This window comes from Pelodiscus sinensis, chromosome 1 (genome assembly GCF_049634645.1).
Source record: "Pelodiscus sinensis isolate JC-2024 chromosome 1, ASM4963464v1, whole genome shotgun sequence".
NCBI classification, from domain to species: domain Eukaryota; kingdom Metazoa; phylum Chordata; order Testudines; family Trionychidae; genus Pelodiscus; species Pelodiscus sinensis.
This window is the reverse complement of record NC_134711.1, coordinates 8,224,117-8,238,316: the sequence shown is the minus strand read 5'-3', so window position 1 is coordinate 8,238,316 and position 14,200 is coordinate 8,224,117. Positions and strand designations below refer to the sequence as shown.

Below are 14,200 nucleotides of genomic sequence, written 5' to 3'. Positions count from 1 at the left end.
TTGTGTCACCTCTCTCTGTGTGGACCCTAAAGCCTTAAACGTAAGGTAAATAAAAATAATCCGACTATGCAGTATTTTTAACAGGGTCTCAGTCAACTTGATGGTCATTTGAACATCTGTATTGCATAGTTCTGATTCATTGCCACTGAACTTGCCTGAATGAGTAATTTTACTCATATTCAGCACAGGGAATTATGGTCATCCTAGGCATAATCTTCCATAATAAAACTTTTGCAAGACAAATTGGTCATTGATGAAAATTTATAATTGTTATCTCCAAGTTTTGAAACTGGTTTACTTCACAATTCTCAAGCGAGAACATGGCTGTGTCCATTAAAATGACTGTGTAAGGATTGGGGGTAGTTTTCAGTAGGGTTACTTGGTCGGCAGCGGATTACCTCAGACACAATTCTTTAGTCTACATGGGAATTTCAGAGGCTATGATCTGACCTGCAACTATAATTGAGGACCAAACTCTAAAAGGCCCTAGAGTGCCCTCTAAAAACTATTTACTTTGATGGGAGAGGAAAATACCAGGCATCTCTCAGGATTCATCTGTTTACAATTCTCTTGATGCATCAGCTGAAAAAGATTCCAGCTCTTGCATTCATAAATGGAGTATATCTATCTGCAGCACATGTAGATATACCCAACTTACCTTTGATTTAGTATCAATCGAGTGAAGGGGTGGCAATACAGGTATCAACACAGGCTATACAAGCCTGCCTGAGACCCTGGACAGAATTCGGGTAGCTAGCCTGTGCTAGTGAGACTTCACTGCGATTGTTATTCATGCTATGTAGATCAAAGCTAGATTGGAAATATTTATATATGCTACAATCACATCTCTGATTCCTGTATAGACATAGCCATACTTAGTTGGCTCCATGGAGCCAACAGGGATAAAAAAAGAATAGTAAGATCTTATTTTTGTTAATGAAATCAAAAGCTATTCCGAATTGCTTTTCAAATTAGAATGGAATGCTAAGTGCACTGAGTTCCCCTTCTACAAAACAAGAATAATACACATTCTTACCTACTTCACAGGGATGCCATGAATCCTAACATATTAAAGTGTGAAAAATGTTTCATACCCCCTAAATGGGTGAGAGAGAAGTTCACAGTTTTATTAGATGTACTGGTTTTACTATGATGGCAAATGAGACATTCTATATGCAGTTATAGGGTGTGTCTAGAACACAGGGTTTTGTCGACAAAAGTCCACTTTTGTTGACAAAACTATACCTGCGTCTACACTACCGCTGCGTTATGTCAACAGAGTTATGTCGAAAAAAGGCACTATTGCATCCATACTGTGCTTTTTCACTCTCTTTTGAAAAAGCAGCTTGCTTTTTCGACATAACTGTCTGTAGTCTAGACGCTCTTTTTCAACAGAGGCTTTGTCGACAGTATCTGTCGACAAAGCTTCTGTCGACAAAAGCCTGTAGTCTAGACGTACCCATAGTGTAAGACAGCAATTGCCACTGAAACATGTGACTGATCTTATAAAGAAAAAAAAGAAATAAGAGTATCTCTGAAAAAAACTAAACCACAGAATCACATGGGAACGATGCTGTATTTCTCTCCTCCTCATACACTCTTCCCCCTCTTCCCCCCGCTTTCAGCATTTTAAACAGTTTCAATATGCTAAAAATATTTCGGACTTCTTCTTTAACTGTCTGGTTGTTTTTCAACAGACGCTATCTCAGCATTACACAGTTAATACAACTGACAACATATAATTGCTTCCTTGCTCTTAGATCAATCGAATGTTTCTCCTTTACTTTCTCTTAAGCATGTTGCACGCACAAAGAAACAAGCCAAGAGGTTAGGAACCACAAGCTCCACAAACTAAATACACTGTATATATAGCTAAAACAGGCAATGAAAAATAAACAGCAGACCATGCACTTCAGTTTCATATTTAAAGCAAAAACCTATGTGATAGGCATTCTACCTCGGAATGATCAAACAAAAAATACTAAAAAGGAGGGATCAATTTCTGAGCAACGCACCTTCTGACCATGATGTTCTGAACTCTCTCTTTAGATTCTAAAATATTCTTCTCCATTGCATAATCCTGTGCCTTGGAAAAGTCAGAGCCTCTCAGTTCTTTCCTGGCAATCACCTGCACCTACAGGTAGTAAAAGATTAGAGGGTTCAAAACCACAATGTTTATGAAATGTTCCCTCTCCCCTACACACACAGTCTAAAGTTCATTTCTTATTCTTAAAATAGAAGGAGTAGCTACACAAAAAATAAAACCATGATGAAAAGGAAGCACACACCCATATGCGGAAAAATGGCAAAAGATGAGGCATGCTTATTGCAATATTTTGTAAACTCTGTCACTGGCAAAGACAAACATCACTAGACAAAACAGAAGTTAAAACTCTGGGTTTGTTTTCTCTAAACCTGCACCAACTCAAAACTATACACCTCCTATTGAAGACACACACATACACCCCTACCAGAACACTCTTGAGATCGCTCTTCTCATGTTTAAGATTACACATGACAGCAAGCAGGATTTTTTCCTCTTAGTTAACGAAAAGCACACATGCAATCCCACTGATTGTAACTAAGGACAGAACATTTGGCCCATCAATCCCATTCCTGCACTCCTTAGAGCACAGAAAAAACTCCCACAGAAACCTATGGATATTCGGTCTAAAAATTGCAGGGTTAGGCCTTGTAAGTCTACTCATCAACACATAATGGTATGTCTACACTACAGGACAAAGTCAAATTAAGATACTCAACTTCAGCTATGTTAACTGCGTAACTGGAGTCAAAGTTGCCTAACTCGGCTTTTGGCACTGTCTATACTGCAGGAAGTTGAAGGAAGAACACTCTTCCTTCGACTTCCCTTACTCCCCATGAAAGCAGGGTCACTGGCATCAACCAGAATGCCCCTCTCACTTTGAACTAGCTGTCTTGACTATACTGCTAATTTGAACCCCGGAAGATTGACAGCTGCATCTTCGATCTTCCTCTGTAGTGTAGACATATCAACTTATACTAAACCATTATTTCTGCACACCCTTGGCTTCTCAGCTCACTATAGTGTTCAACAATAAAAGCAGTAACAGTATGACATTTCCATTTAGTTAAAGTAAATGATTTCTGGCTTTGTCCCAGAGTACAACATAAAATATTGGTTACTATACAAGTTGCCTTTGAGTTTTGAAGTAGACTTTTACAATGGGTGATCTCCATATCATTCAAGATTGGCCATATTTCCTGTTGTGGATAAGGAGACTTCCAAGAGTATCAGGGAACATCCTGTTAGTTTTGCCAGGATACAAAAATAACCCTATTTTAGGGGCTGATAGGAAGAATTTTAATTTTCTACCAGATCATGCTGTTTAAATACAAGGTTCAGGTGGTACAAAGGGGTGGGCTAGCATTAGAGGAGAAGGCTGATATTCAGCAATAATAAAACAATATATAGTTTGATAATTATGGCTTTACCAAATTCATGATGTATTTTGGTCAATTTCATGGTCAAAGGATTTTATAAACAGTAAATGTCACAGTTTCAGATACTTAAATCTGAAATTTTACAGTACTGTAACTGTGTGGGTTCCAACCCAAAAGGGAATCGGGAAGATGGGGGGGAGGGGAAGGAGGGAGTTGCAAACTATTGTAGGAGGGTTGCAGTATTTCTGCCTTTATGTTGTTGCAGGCAGCAGCACTGCCTTTAGAGCTGGGAACCCAGCCAACGGCCGCGGCGCTCTGTCCACGCAGCTCTGAAGGCAGCACAGAAGTAAAGGTGGTAATACCATAACCTCTCTGCATTAGCCTTGCAACCCACCCCAACCCCTTTTGGGTTGGGATCCCAGTTTGAGAAATAATGGTCTCCCTCATGAAATGTATAGTATAGTATAGAGTAAAAGTATATAAAAGCTCAGATTTCATGGGGATCTATGATGTGATCTATGATGTATTCTTCATGGCCATAAATTTGGAAGGGTCCTATCTATAATGTTCACCTTACAACAACTTTTTTGAACCGCCAACCTCTTCCAATGCTTAAAGAACTCAGCATGGATTACAATAATCAGGGCTGATGTAAACCTCACCAAAAACACCTATATTAGAATGAACTGGCTAACCTATAAGACTATCTAGTGGAAAGAATAAAAACTGCTAATCTATCTGTCAAAGACCTTATAATGCTAATACAGATTCCTCTAATCTTAAGAGATAGAGACATGTGCTTTAGGAACAGGAAATCAGAGTTTTGTATCCACTGTCATTGTGAAATTCCAAATGATTGTGGCAAACTGCATACTACCAGACACCAAATATTAAATGGCCGAGGACTTCTTAAAATAGTACTGATAACAAAAGTTCTATAGCAGACTAAATGTATTAAGTACAAACTTCTACCTGGCTGTGTCTTCATGGCAAAAAGGATGTTTTTTTTTAACAGAAAAATACCCAACATTCATTAGCTTCCTTGTAGCATAACCCTAATGGATTCAAAACACTGTAGTTTGTACCACAAGGTAGCACTAATTTTTGCCTATCTATCTCCTGGTAAAAACAATGGTACCTTGTCTCCACTAGGATTTATAGTGAGACAGCTAATGTGCATTAATTATGCCATAGTAAACACACACCCCTTTGGCAATTAAGACAAAGCCTATGACTTCCCACAGCATTCATTCACCTCCATTTAAGGTTCAAAAGGTCTCAGCTTTATTACACTAAAAATTGAAAATGTACTCTGCACAGCTTAATATAACTTAACAGGATAGCACAGCAATCACTTTAACAATAGCTCAATTGTAGCTGGCCTGGGAAGGTCACAGCTAGGTCTGTAACTGTGCCATGGTGAATTAAGAACAACTACTATTATTAGTCACAGTAAACTATTTCCAGTATTACTGCAGATGCAATAAAGATCAAAACAATTTTATAGGTTTATTAAAAAAGATTTTGAAAATTCAAAGCCTACTTAATTGAAAAAGGACAGTTTTGAATTTTGGAAAATTATTGCATCCTTGCTGACATCTCATGAGTTTGATATCTGAGAGCAAAGGATACAGCAGGAATGCACAGATTTGATTTATCAATCCCTCCCATGTTCAGTACTGGGAGAATTTTTACACAGTCTCTACTGTAGGTCTCCAGGTACACCTACAGTACTACAGATAATACCAATTTTAAAATATTGGACTCATTGTGCCACCTTGTTATTGCACCATGGCCATATAAGAGATAATCAGTACTGTTGTATACACTTCAACAAAATCTTTCATCAAAAAATTGCAAATCATTATACAAAGTTGGAGATTATGTCCATTTGATATAAGTTAGGGGGAAACTAAGGCTATGAGAGGATAAGTGACTTGTCTAAAACTGCACAATGAGTCAGAGATGGAGTGGAAAACACAACTCAAGTCTTTTGATTCTTAGCTCTGTCTTCTAACCATGCTAGCCCTGTCATGAAGTTAGCCAATCTGATCTTGCCTAGTGTGCCTGGAGTACTGCCAAACATTTCCCGTTCTCTTCTGTTTCTATGTGTCATTGCAGAGCTGCACCATGGAGAATGCTAATAAAATTGGTTCAACGGTTTAGTTGCATACTTGCCCATCCATTCACCCACTCCTACAGTCTCTCCCTTGCCAAACTAATTAAACGCCCACGCACATATTCTCCTAATCACTCACTCACCCAATCACATAATCTTTCATTCACTTTCCCATTCAGTTATACAATCTGATTCTCACACACCTTTCATCTATTTACCTATAATCTTGTACGTTCTTTAGTCTACCTAGCCTAGCCTCTCTCGTCACCCAAACCAGCATGCACTTCTAGATGTACCCTACTCAATTATGCTTCATGGATCCTATGGCCACTTTATAAGAGAGTTTTTTTGGGGAGGAGGGGGAGTCATTTATTATGGAGCCAGTCCTTTAGTTTTTATGAACAAAACACTGAGTGGGTACCTAATCCTGCTGGTAGCAAAGCAGCTTGGAGTTAGTTCTCTGTATAGCCATAAAACAAACTAAAATTCTAAAGCCTATCCTCAATAAGAGAAAAAATGAAAACAAAGAACAATTAGAAAGAGAAGTGACTTTGTAAAAATTAGAAGTAGGTTGAGGGGATACTTGGAAAATGTGAACACATATAAATAGCTGGGTTGGCTGATATTGCTCAGGGTATTATGTGACTTAGAGTATACCTTTTTCATTCAAAATTGTTTTTCTTTATCATCTTCTACACCTGCAGTTTTGTTTACATTACAGCTTTCACTGATGGAGAATTATGGGTTCAAATATTCCCAGTGTACATGTACTCTAAGGAAAGGGTGGGCAATAAAACAGTGATGGTTCACCAGGGTTAGCTCTTGGTAGGCCGCTGATGCTATATCTCACAGAATACAAGAGCTGGACAGGACTTCGAGAGGTCATCAAGTCCAGTCCCCTGCCCTCATGTCAGGACCAAACACTGTCTAGGTCATCCCTGATAGATGTCTATCCAACCTGCTCTTAAATATCTCCAGTGATGGAGATTTCACAACCTCCTTAGGCAATTTATTCTAGTGTTTAATCACCCTGACAGTTTGGAAGTTTTTCCTAGTGTTTTTCCAACCTAAACCTCCCTTGCTGCAATTTAAGCCCATTGCTTCTTTTCCTATTCTCAGAGGCCACGGAGAATAATTTTTCTCCCTCCTCCTTGTAACACCCTTTTAGGTACTTGAAAACCGCTATCATGTCCCCTCTCAGTCTTCTCTTTTCTAAACTAAACAAGCCCAATTCTTTCAGTCTTCCCTCACAGCTCATGTTTTCTAGATCTTTAATAATTTTTGTTGCTCTTCTCTGAACCTTTTCCAATTTCTCTACATCTTTCTTGAATTGTGGTGCCCAGAACTAGACCTGATACTCCAACTGAGGCCTAATCAGTGCACAGCAGAGCAGAAGAATGACTTCTCGTATCTTGTTCACAACAGTCCTCTTAATATCTCCTAGAATCATGTTTGGGTTTTTTTTGCAACGGTGTCACACTGTTAACTCCTATTTAGCTTGTGGTCCAGTATGACCCTTACATCCTTTTCTGCAGTTCTCCTTCCTAGAGAATCGTTTCCCATTATGTATCTGTATTTACCTGCACCACTGCAGGTCTGGGTGATCACAACTCCTATTGACTGGGAATGGCGATCTGTGGACAATGAGAGTTGTTATCCCTGTACCGGTGTAGATGCAGTAAATACAGCAGTATGAGGCCCACCAGGTCTAACCCTGGTGGACCAGATCTGGCCTGCAGGCTGGTATTTGCCCACCCCTGCTCTAAAGGCTCATCTACATGGGAGATTTTTCCAGTTACATCAGTATATATTTATGAGCAGTTATATTGCTAATGTGAACACGTTTATTCAGAAATAAGAATGGCTTTTTTCAGCTTATCTTAAAGTGCTCCCAAAGTTATAGAAAGTAAAACAGTAAAAAGTACTCAAAAAATGGGAAGTGTAGGCTGAGTATCTGGAAAAATGATCTTGCCAGTGAGGTCTGCATGGCTGTGGAACAGACTCCTCAGGGAAGAGATAAAAAACAGTATTTGTAATTACAGTGGAAAAAACAATAGAAAATATTCTACAGAGTACATGCATTGCCAAGAAAATTGTCTGTATGATCCAATAGGCATTTCTATTTCTAACATCTATGATATTTTAAATTCCATACATCAATCCTTATCACAGGGTTGGCAAACACTAGCAGCAACTCTCCTAGCCTCCTGATAATCAAGTTTATAATCAAGGTGTACAATTAACATACAATGTTCTAACGTAACTACTTGTGGCCCACGTGACATCCGCAGGGCCATAAGGTAGTATATATATTGTGTGGATGCGGCCTATATACCACATAGATAGCTGTCTATGGGTGCGTTTACAATGCATCCTTACCTTGAAAAGTAGCCTAAGTGGCTTCTAATGGCAAATAAGTTGAGAACCACTGATCTAAGGCCAGGAATACAGTACAGCTGAAGGTCAGCTTAAGGTAAGCAACGTAGCTAGAGTCGATGTACCTTAAGCCAAGTTTCAGTGCCATCCTCACAGCAGAAGGTCGAGAGCAGAACAGCTCCCGTCAACTTCCTTTATTCTTGCAAGGAGCAGGAGTTTCGGCATCACTGAGGGTGCCCTCAGCATTTGATTTAGCAGGTCTTTGTTAGAACCATTAAATCAAAGACCGGAAGATCGACTGCTGCAGCATCGATCTTCCAGAAAGTTAAGAAGATGTGGTCTAACATCTGCCTATGATAACTGTGCTAACCTGGCATCATAGCTCTGCATTTATGTCATCATTATAAACATTTATAAGAAATGCGAGCTTATAATCATTCCAAAGCAGTCTAGGCTTCCAGTATGCAAGCAACATCAAATTTAGACAAGTAACAATTATCTCCGCTCTAACAAAATGCCCAGTGTCACTATTTAACAAGTGTTCTGTTAATCACAGAATCATAGAATACTAGGACTGGAAGGACCTCGAGAGGTCATCGAGTCCAGTCCGCTGCCCCCATGGCAGGACCAAATACTGTCTAGACCATCCTTGATAGCCATTTATCTAACCTACTCTTAAATATCTCCAGAGATTGGGATTCCACAATCTCCCTGGGTAATTTATTCCAGTGTTTGACTACCCTGACAGTTAGGAACTTTTTCCTAATGTCCAGCCTAAACCTCCCTCGCTGCAGTTTAAGCCCATTGCCTCTTGTTCTATCCTCAGAGGTCAAAATGAACAAGTTTTCTCCCTCCTCTTTATGACACCCTTTTAGATATCTGAAAACGGCTATCATGTGTCCCGCTTCCCCCCCTCCTGAGTCTTCTCTTTTCTAAACAAACCCAATTCTTTCAGCCTACCTTCATAGGTCATGTTCTCTAGACCTTTAGTCATTCTTTTTGCTCTTCTTTGGACCCTCTCCAATTTCTCCACATCTTTCTTCAAATGCGGTGCCCATAACTGGACACAATACTTCAACTGAGGCCTACCCAGCGCAGAGTAGAGCGGAAGAATGACTTCTCGTATCTTGCTCACAACACACCTGTTAATGCTTCCCAGAATCATGTTTGCTTTTTTTGCAACAGCATCACACTGCTGAATCATATTCAGCTTGTTGTCCACTATAACCCCTAGATCCCTTTCTGCTGTACTCCTTCCTTGACAGTTGCTTCCCATTCTGTATGTGTGAAACTGATTGTTTCCTAAGTGGAGCACTTTGCATTTGTCTTTATTAAACTTCATCCTGTTTACCTCAGACCATTTCTCCAATTTGTCCAGATCATTTTGAATTATGATCCTATCCTCCAGAGCAGTCGAAACGCCTCCCAGCTTAACAAACGTAATAAGCATACTTTCTATGACAATATCTAAATCGTTGATGAAGATATCGAACATAGCCAGTCCCAAAACAGATCCCTGTGGAACCCCACTTATTATATCTTTTCAGCAGGATTGTGAATCATTAATAACTACTCTCTGAGTACGGTTATTCAGTCAGTTATGCACCCACCTTATAGTAGCCCCATCTAAGTTGTATTTGCCTAGTTTATTGATAAGAATAAACTAGACCGTATCAAATGCAAGACCGTATCAAATGCCTTACTAAAGTCTAGGTATACCACATCCACCGCTTCTCCCTTATCCACAAGACTTGTTATCCTATCAAAGAAAGCTATCAGATTGGTTTGACATGATTTATTCTTTACAAATCGATGCTGGCTCTTCCCTATCACCTTGCCGCCTTCCAAGCATTTATAGATGATTTCCTTAATTACTTGCTCCATTATCTTCCCTGGCACAGAAGTTAAACTAACGGGTCTGTAGTTTCCTGGGTTGTTCTTATTTCCCTTTTTATAAATGGGCACTATATTTGCCCTTTTCCAGTCTTCAGGACTCTCTTCTGTCTCCCATGATTTTCCAAAGATGATAGCTAGAGGCTCAGATACCTCCTCTATCAGCTCCTTGAGTATTCTAGGATGCATTTCATCAGACCCTGGTGACTTGCAGGCATCTGACTTTTCTAGGTGATTTTTAATTTGTTATTTTTTTATTTTATCTTCTAAATCTACCCCCTTCCCACTAGCATTCACTATGTTAGGCGTTCCTTCAGACTTCTCGGTGATGACCGAAACAAAGAAGTCATTAAGCATCTCTGCCATTTCCAAGTTTCCTGTTACTTTTTCTCCCTCCTCACTGACCAGTGGGCCTACCCTGTCCTTGGTCTTCCTCTTGCTTCTAATGTATTTATAAAATATTAGAATGCAGAGTCCAATCCTACCAACACTTGCATGTGCAAGTATTTTTATCCATATGTGTAAATCTTTGCAGGAATGAACCTATAGTTAATATGTAGTACTTCCAACTAGTCCTTTTGAAATTTGTAGGTTGAAGTTCTTCCCTAAATGCAAAATGCCAGATTTTCCACTAAATCTGCTATGTATTTTCTTTCCTATTTTCAAATTGTTAGGTAAGTGTAAACAAAGGAAGAAAGAGAGCATGAGAAAACATGCAGAATGAGAGCATTGCCTATTTATAAGTATGAGGAGGAAAAATATATCACAGCAAAAATAGATCATAATAATGGTGAGTTTTAGAGACAGGAAGTAAATTAGAGAAAAAGTAGGAGACAGGAAAAAAATAAAGGTAGAGAGTAGGAATGTAAAATCCTAATTGACTGGTTAATCAGTTAAACATGATGTTTAACTGGTTAACTAATTAAAGGCGGGTGGTGATGAACCTCCCCCCTGCTGCAGGCAAGGGCTGTTTAGCCCAGCCAGAGCAGCCCCTGCCTATGATGTGCCAGAATCCACTGCAGTCAGGGGCTGCTTTGGACAGATAGAGCAGCCCCTGCCTGTGACACACCCAGGGTGGGGGTGGGGAGGAGGAACTGCTCCAGTTCCCACCAGTTAACCAGAACCAGTAAGCATCATCCATTATAGGTGATGCTTACTGGTCAACCGGTTAACCTTTCACATCGCTAGCAGAGAGAAAAAGAAGAGTAGAACAGGCAACTCCTTTCAGTACAAAGAGTTCTTCTGTGGTTGGTGGGAATCCCTTGCCTTGACAATTTTATTATGTGAAAATAGAGTCTTTCCTAGAGCTTCATAATGGTCAGGGTGGTTAAACACTGGAATAAATTGTCTAGGTTGAGAAATCTCCATCACTCGAGATATTTAAGAGCGGATTGGATAGGCATATCAGGGAAGAACTAGAATGATGCTTGGTCCTGCTGTGAGGACAAGAGACTGGACTTGATGACCTCTCAGGGTCCCTTCCAGTTCTAATATTCTAGTATTCTATGAGATACAGCATGTCCTTCCTGTGGCCTAGATCACAATGGGATCAGAATCATGCGAACTAAAACCACATGCATATTTCATTATCAGAGTGAACAAGGTTTTTTTATTCTTTTTTTTTTAAATGAGAGATGTTAGGAAATATTTTGTGGTAAAGTTTGTCTAATAAGTCAAATATATAGAATCTAAGGGTACATATACACAGCAACATTATTTCAAAATAACTAACGCTACTCCGAAATAACTTAGTCTGCGTCTAACACAGCAGGCTGTTATTTTGAAATAATGTTGAAATACTGTCAAGCTGGAGGAATTCTTACTCCGACTCCTGCAACCCTCATTGTACGAGGAGTAAGGGAAGTCAGAGAAAGAGTGCTCCAGTTTGAAATAAGTGCTGTGTAGATGCTCCCAATTTCAAAATAAGCTATTTTGAAATAAACTACTCAATTGACACAGCTCAATTTGCATAGCTTATTTCAAGTTAAGCCCTGTTATGTTGATGCACCCTAAAGGCTATGTCTAGACTGCAAGCCTCTTTTGAAAAAGAGCATCTAGACTACAACCAGTATTTTCAAAAAAGCAAGGACTTTTTCAAAAGAGAGCACCCAGGCAGTCTGGATGCTCTCTTTTGAAAAAGCACAGTTTGCATTACATGACGCCTTTTTTCGAAAAAGCAGTTTTGAAAAAAGGTGTTCTTCCTCGTAAAACGAGATTTTCTGCGGTCGAAAAAACTGCCGTGTTCTTTCAATTTACTTTCGAAAGAATGTGGCAGCAGTCTAGATGCAGGGGAAGTTTTTTCAAAAAAACCCTGTAGTCTAGATACACCCTAAGACTTTATTAATACAAGGTATATCCTCCTTGTTGGAGCCTGTAAGGATTCTCATAGTACAGGCAGTCCCCGGGTTACGTACAAGATAGGGACTGTAGGTTTGTTCTTAAGTTGAATTTGTATGTAAGTCGGAACTGGTACATATTGTAGGGGAAACTCTAGCCAAACATTTCTCCAGAGCTCAGTTTTATTCTCCCACACCTCACTTCCCTCAGTCCTTTATTCTCAAGCTGAGGTGTCTGCTGAGAAAAGCCGCTCCGCGTCTCCCTGGTCTGCTGAGGGGGTGGGGGGTGCTAGCTTCGCGTCTCCCTGGGCTGCTGGGGGGAAGCAGCTAGTGCGGGGTTGCCTCACCCCGTTTGTAAGTAGGGATCCGATGTAAGTCGGATCCATGTAACCTGGGGACTACCTGTATAAATAAGTTGTAGTGGACATGCAATGCAGTAACACTGAGATTACTGCAGCTCAAGAAGACATACCCAAATTAGTTTTATCCTAGCTAGTCTCAGAGAAGAAATGCTGTAGAAGCACATACTTCCGAGGAAACTGTACAAGCCTGCCCAGAATCCTTGGTAATTACTTACAGGGATAGTCCATGCTGAAGTATGTGGTGTCACAGCTTTACCACTCTGAGACCAGAGCTAGCAAGATTAAAGATTGTTTGAGTGTGTCTACTCGAACTGCAATCACACACTGCAATTGCAGACTTCACATATCCACATGTCCAATACGATTTACTTAGTTATACCACAATTGCAATGCCTGAAAGCTCTAGTAAGGATTCGGATCACCACTGTGCTATGCACTATATAAAAATGTTTGACGTCCCAGCCACAAAGAGCTTAGAATATAAACAGACAGCACAGACAAAATGAAAGAGAAAGGAACAATTTCCTGTTTTATAAATGGATAACGTGGTTCAGAGGAATTAAAGTGACTTGACAAAAGTGATTCAGGAAGTTTGAAAAAGAGCCATAAATTGAATCTAGAATTCCTGAATTCCAATCCAGTATCTTAATCACAAAAGCACTCTTCTTCCACAAACACAGCCACCCTCATGGAACTCTACTATCTGCACCTGAATGTCCATGCTGCTACATACTATAGTATGATTTAATTGTAGACAAAGCCTAAGAAAGAGAAGATATCACTGAGCTAGGATACGGCAGAAATTGAGAGACTACTGTGGCTGGTCATTTTCGGTATCTGAAAGCAGTTCATTAGATATCAGTGCATCAGTTCAGTAAGAAAACTGAAAACTATAGTCACAACTTCCTCTGTTTATACACAAAAGCTTGAAAATACACCCTATGAGTTACAAATATACCTTAGAGGCAATATGATAATATGTGTTTACCTGCATTAAGGGATTTTTTTAAAACACAGTAAAAGGAAATAAGAGAATAAACCTGAGATCTCAGTTATTAGTTATCTTTGCCTAGGACAGTGTTTCCCAATTTTATTTGGCCACGGAATCTTTTTGAACTCGAAAGAATTTTGAGGAACCCAACTGACTGCGCAGAACCCTTTACTGACTGCGCGTGCAATGCTGAGTAGCAACATCATTGTCCCCATTCTCTGGCTAAGCTGGCATTACACAGGACACTTATCATAGCAAACACAAATGAAAATTGTTTTCAATAAAATTCATAAATGAATGAAAATTCAATTTCATTACAATAATTCAGGTTGTAATGGAATTTTCTCACGGAATCCCTATTTTCACTTCGTGGAACCCTGGGGTTCCGCAGAACACCATTTGGGAAACACTGTTTTTGCAATGTGTACACTTTAATTGTAGCTTCAGATCTGCAACTAGAGTTGGGGGGCAAGCAGGATAGCCATTGAGGATGCAGAGCTGTAGGGATGGAAAAATGGGGCAAAACATTAAGAAAAAAAATGGGTAGAAGGCATAAGCACCTTTGCTCACCATAGTGCTAAAATGTGCAGTTATGGCTCTGGTATTTTGTAATAAGAGGTCACAGGGAATTTCATTAGCTGTTGTGATCCGTAATATTGTATCTCCCAAACTTTTGGGGGCGACTCTATCTAACTCGATA

General features: G+C 39.7%; 1 protein-coding gene across 27 annotated transcripts in view; it reads right to left on the bottom strand.

Moving 5' to 3' along the window:
* LOC112545341 (uncharacterized) overlaps positions 1–14,200 on the bottom strand; it is a 292,857-nt gene that overhangs the window by 60,850 nt on the left and 217,807 nt on the right. For 22 of the 27 annotated variants that reach the window (XR_012903086.1, XR_012903084.1, XR_012903083.1 and 19 more), the window contains one exon: positions 2,016–14,200. This exon is cut by the window's right edge. The exons of 1 other annotated variant lie outside the window; for it this stretch is intronic. The gene's annotated coding sequence lies outside the window, so the exon portion shown is untranslated. The remainder of the gene's footprint in view (positions 1–2,015) is intronic. 4 more of the 27 variants (XR_012903074.1, XR_012903079.1, XM_075925767.1 and 1 more) reach the window with 1 other exon arrangement.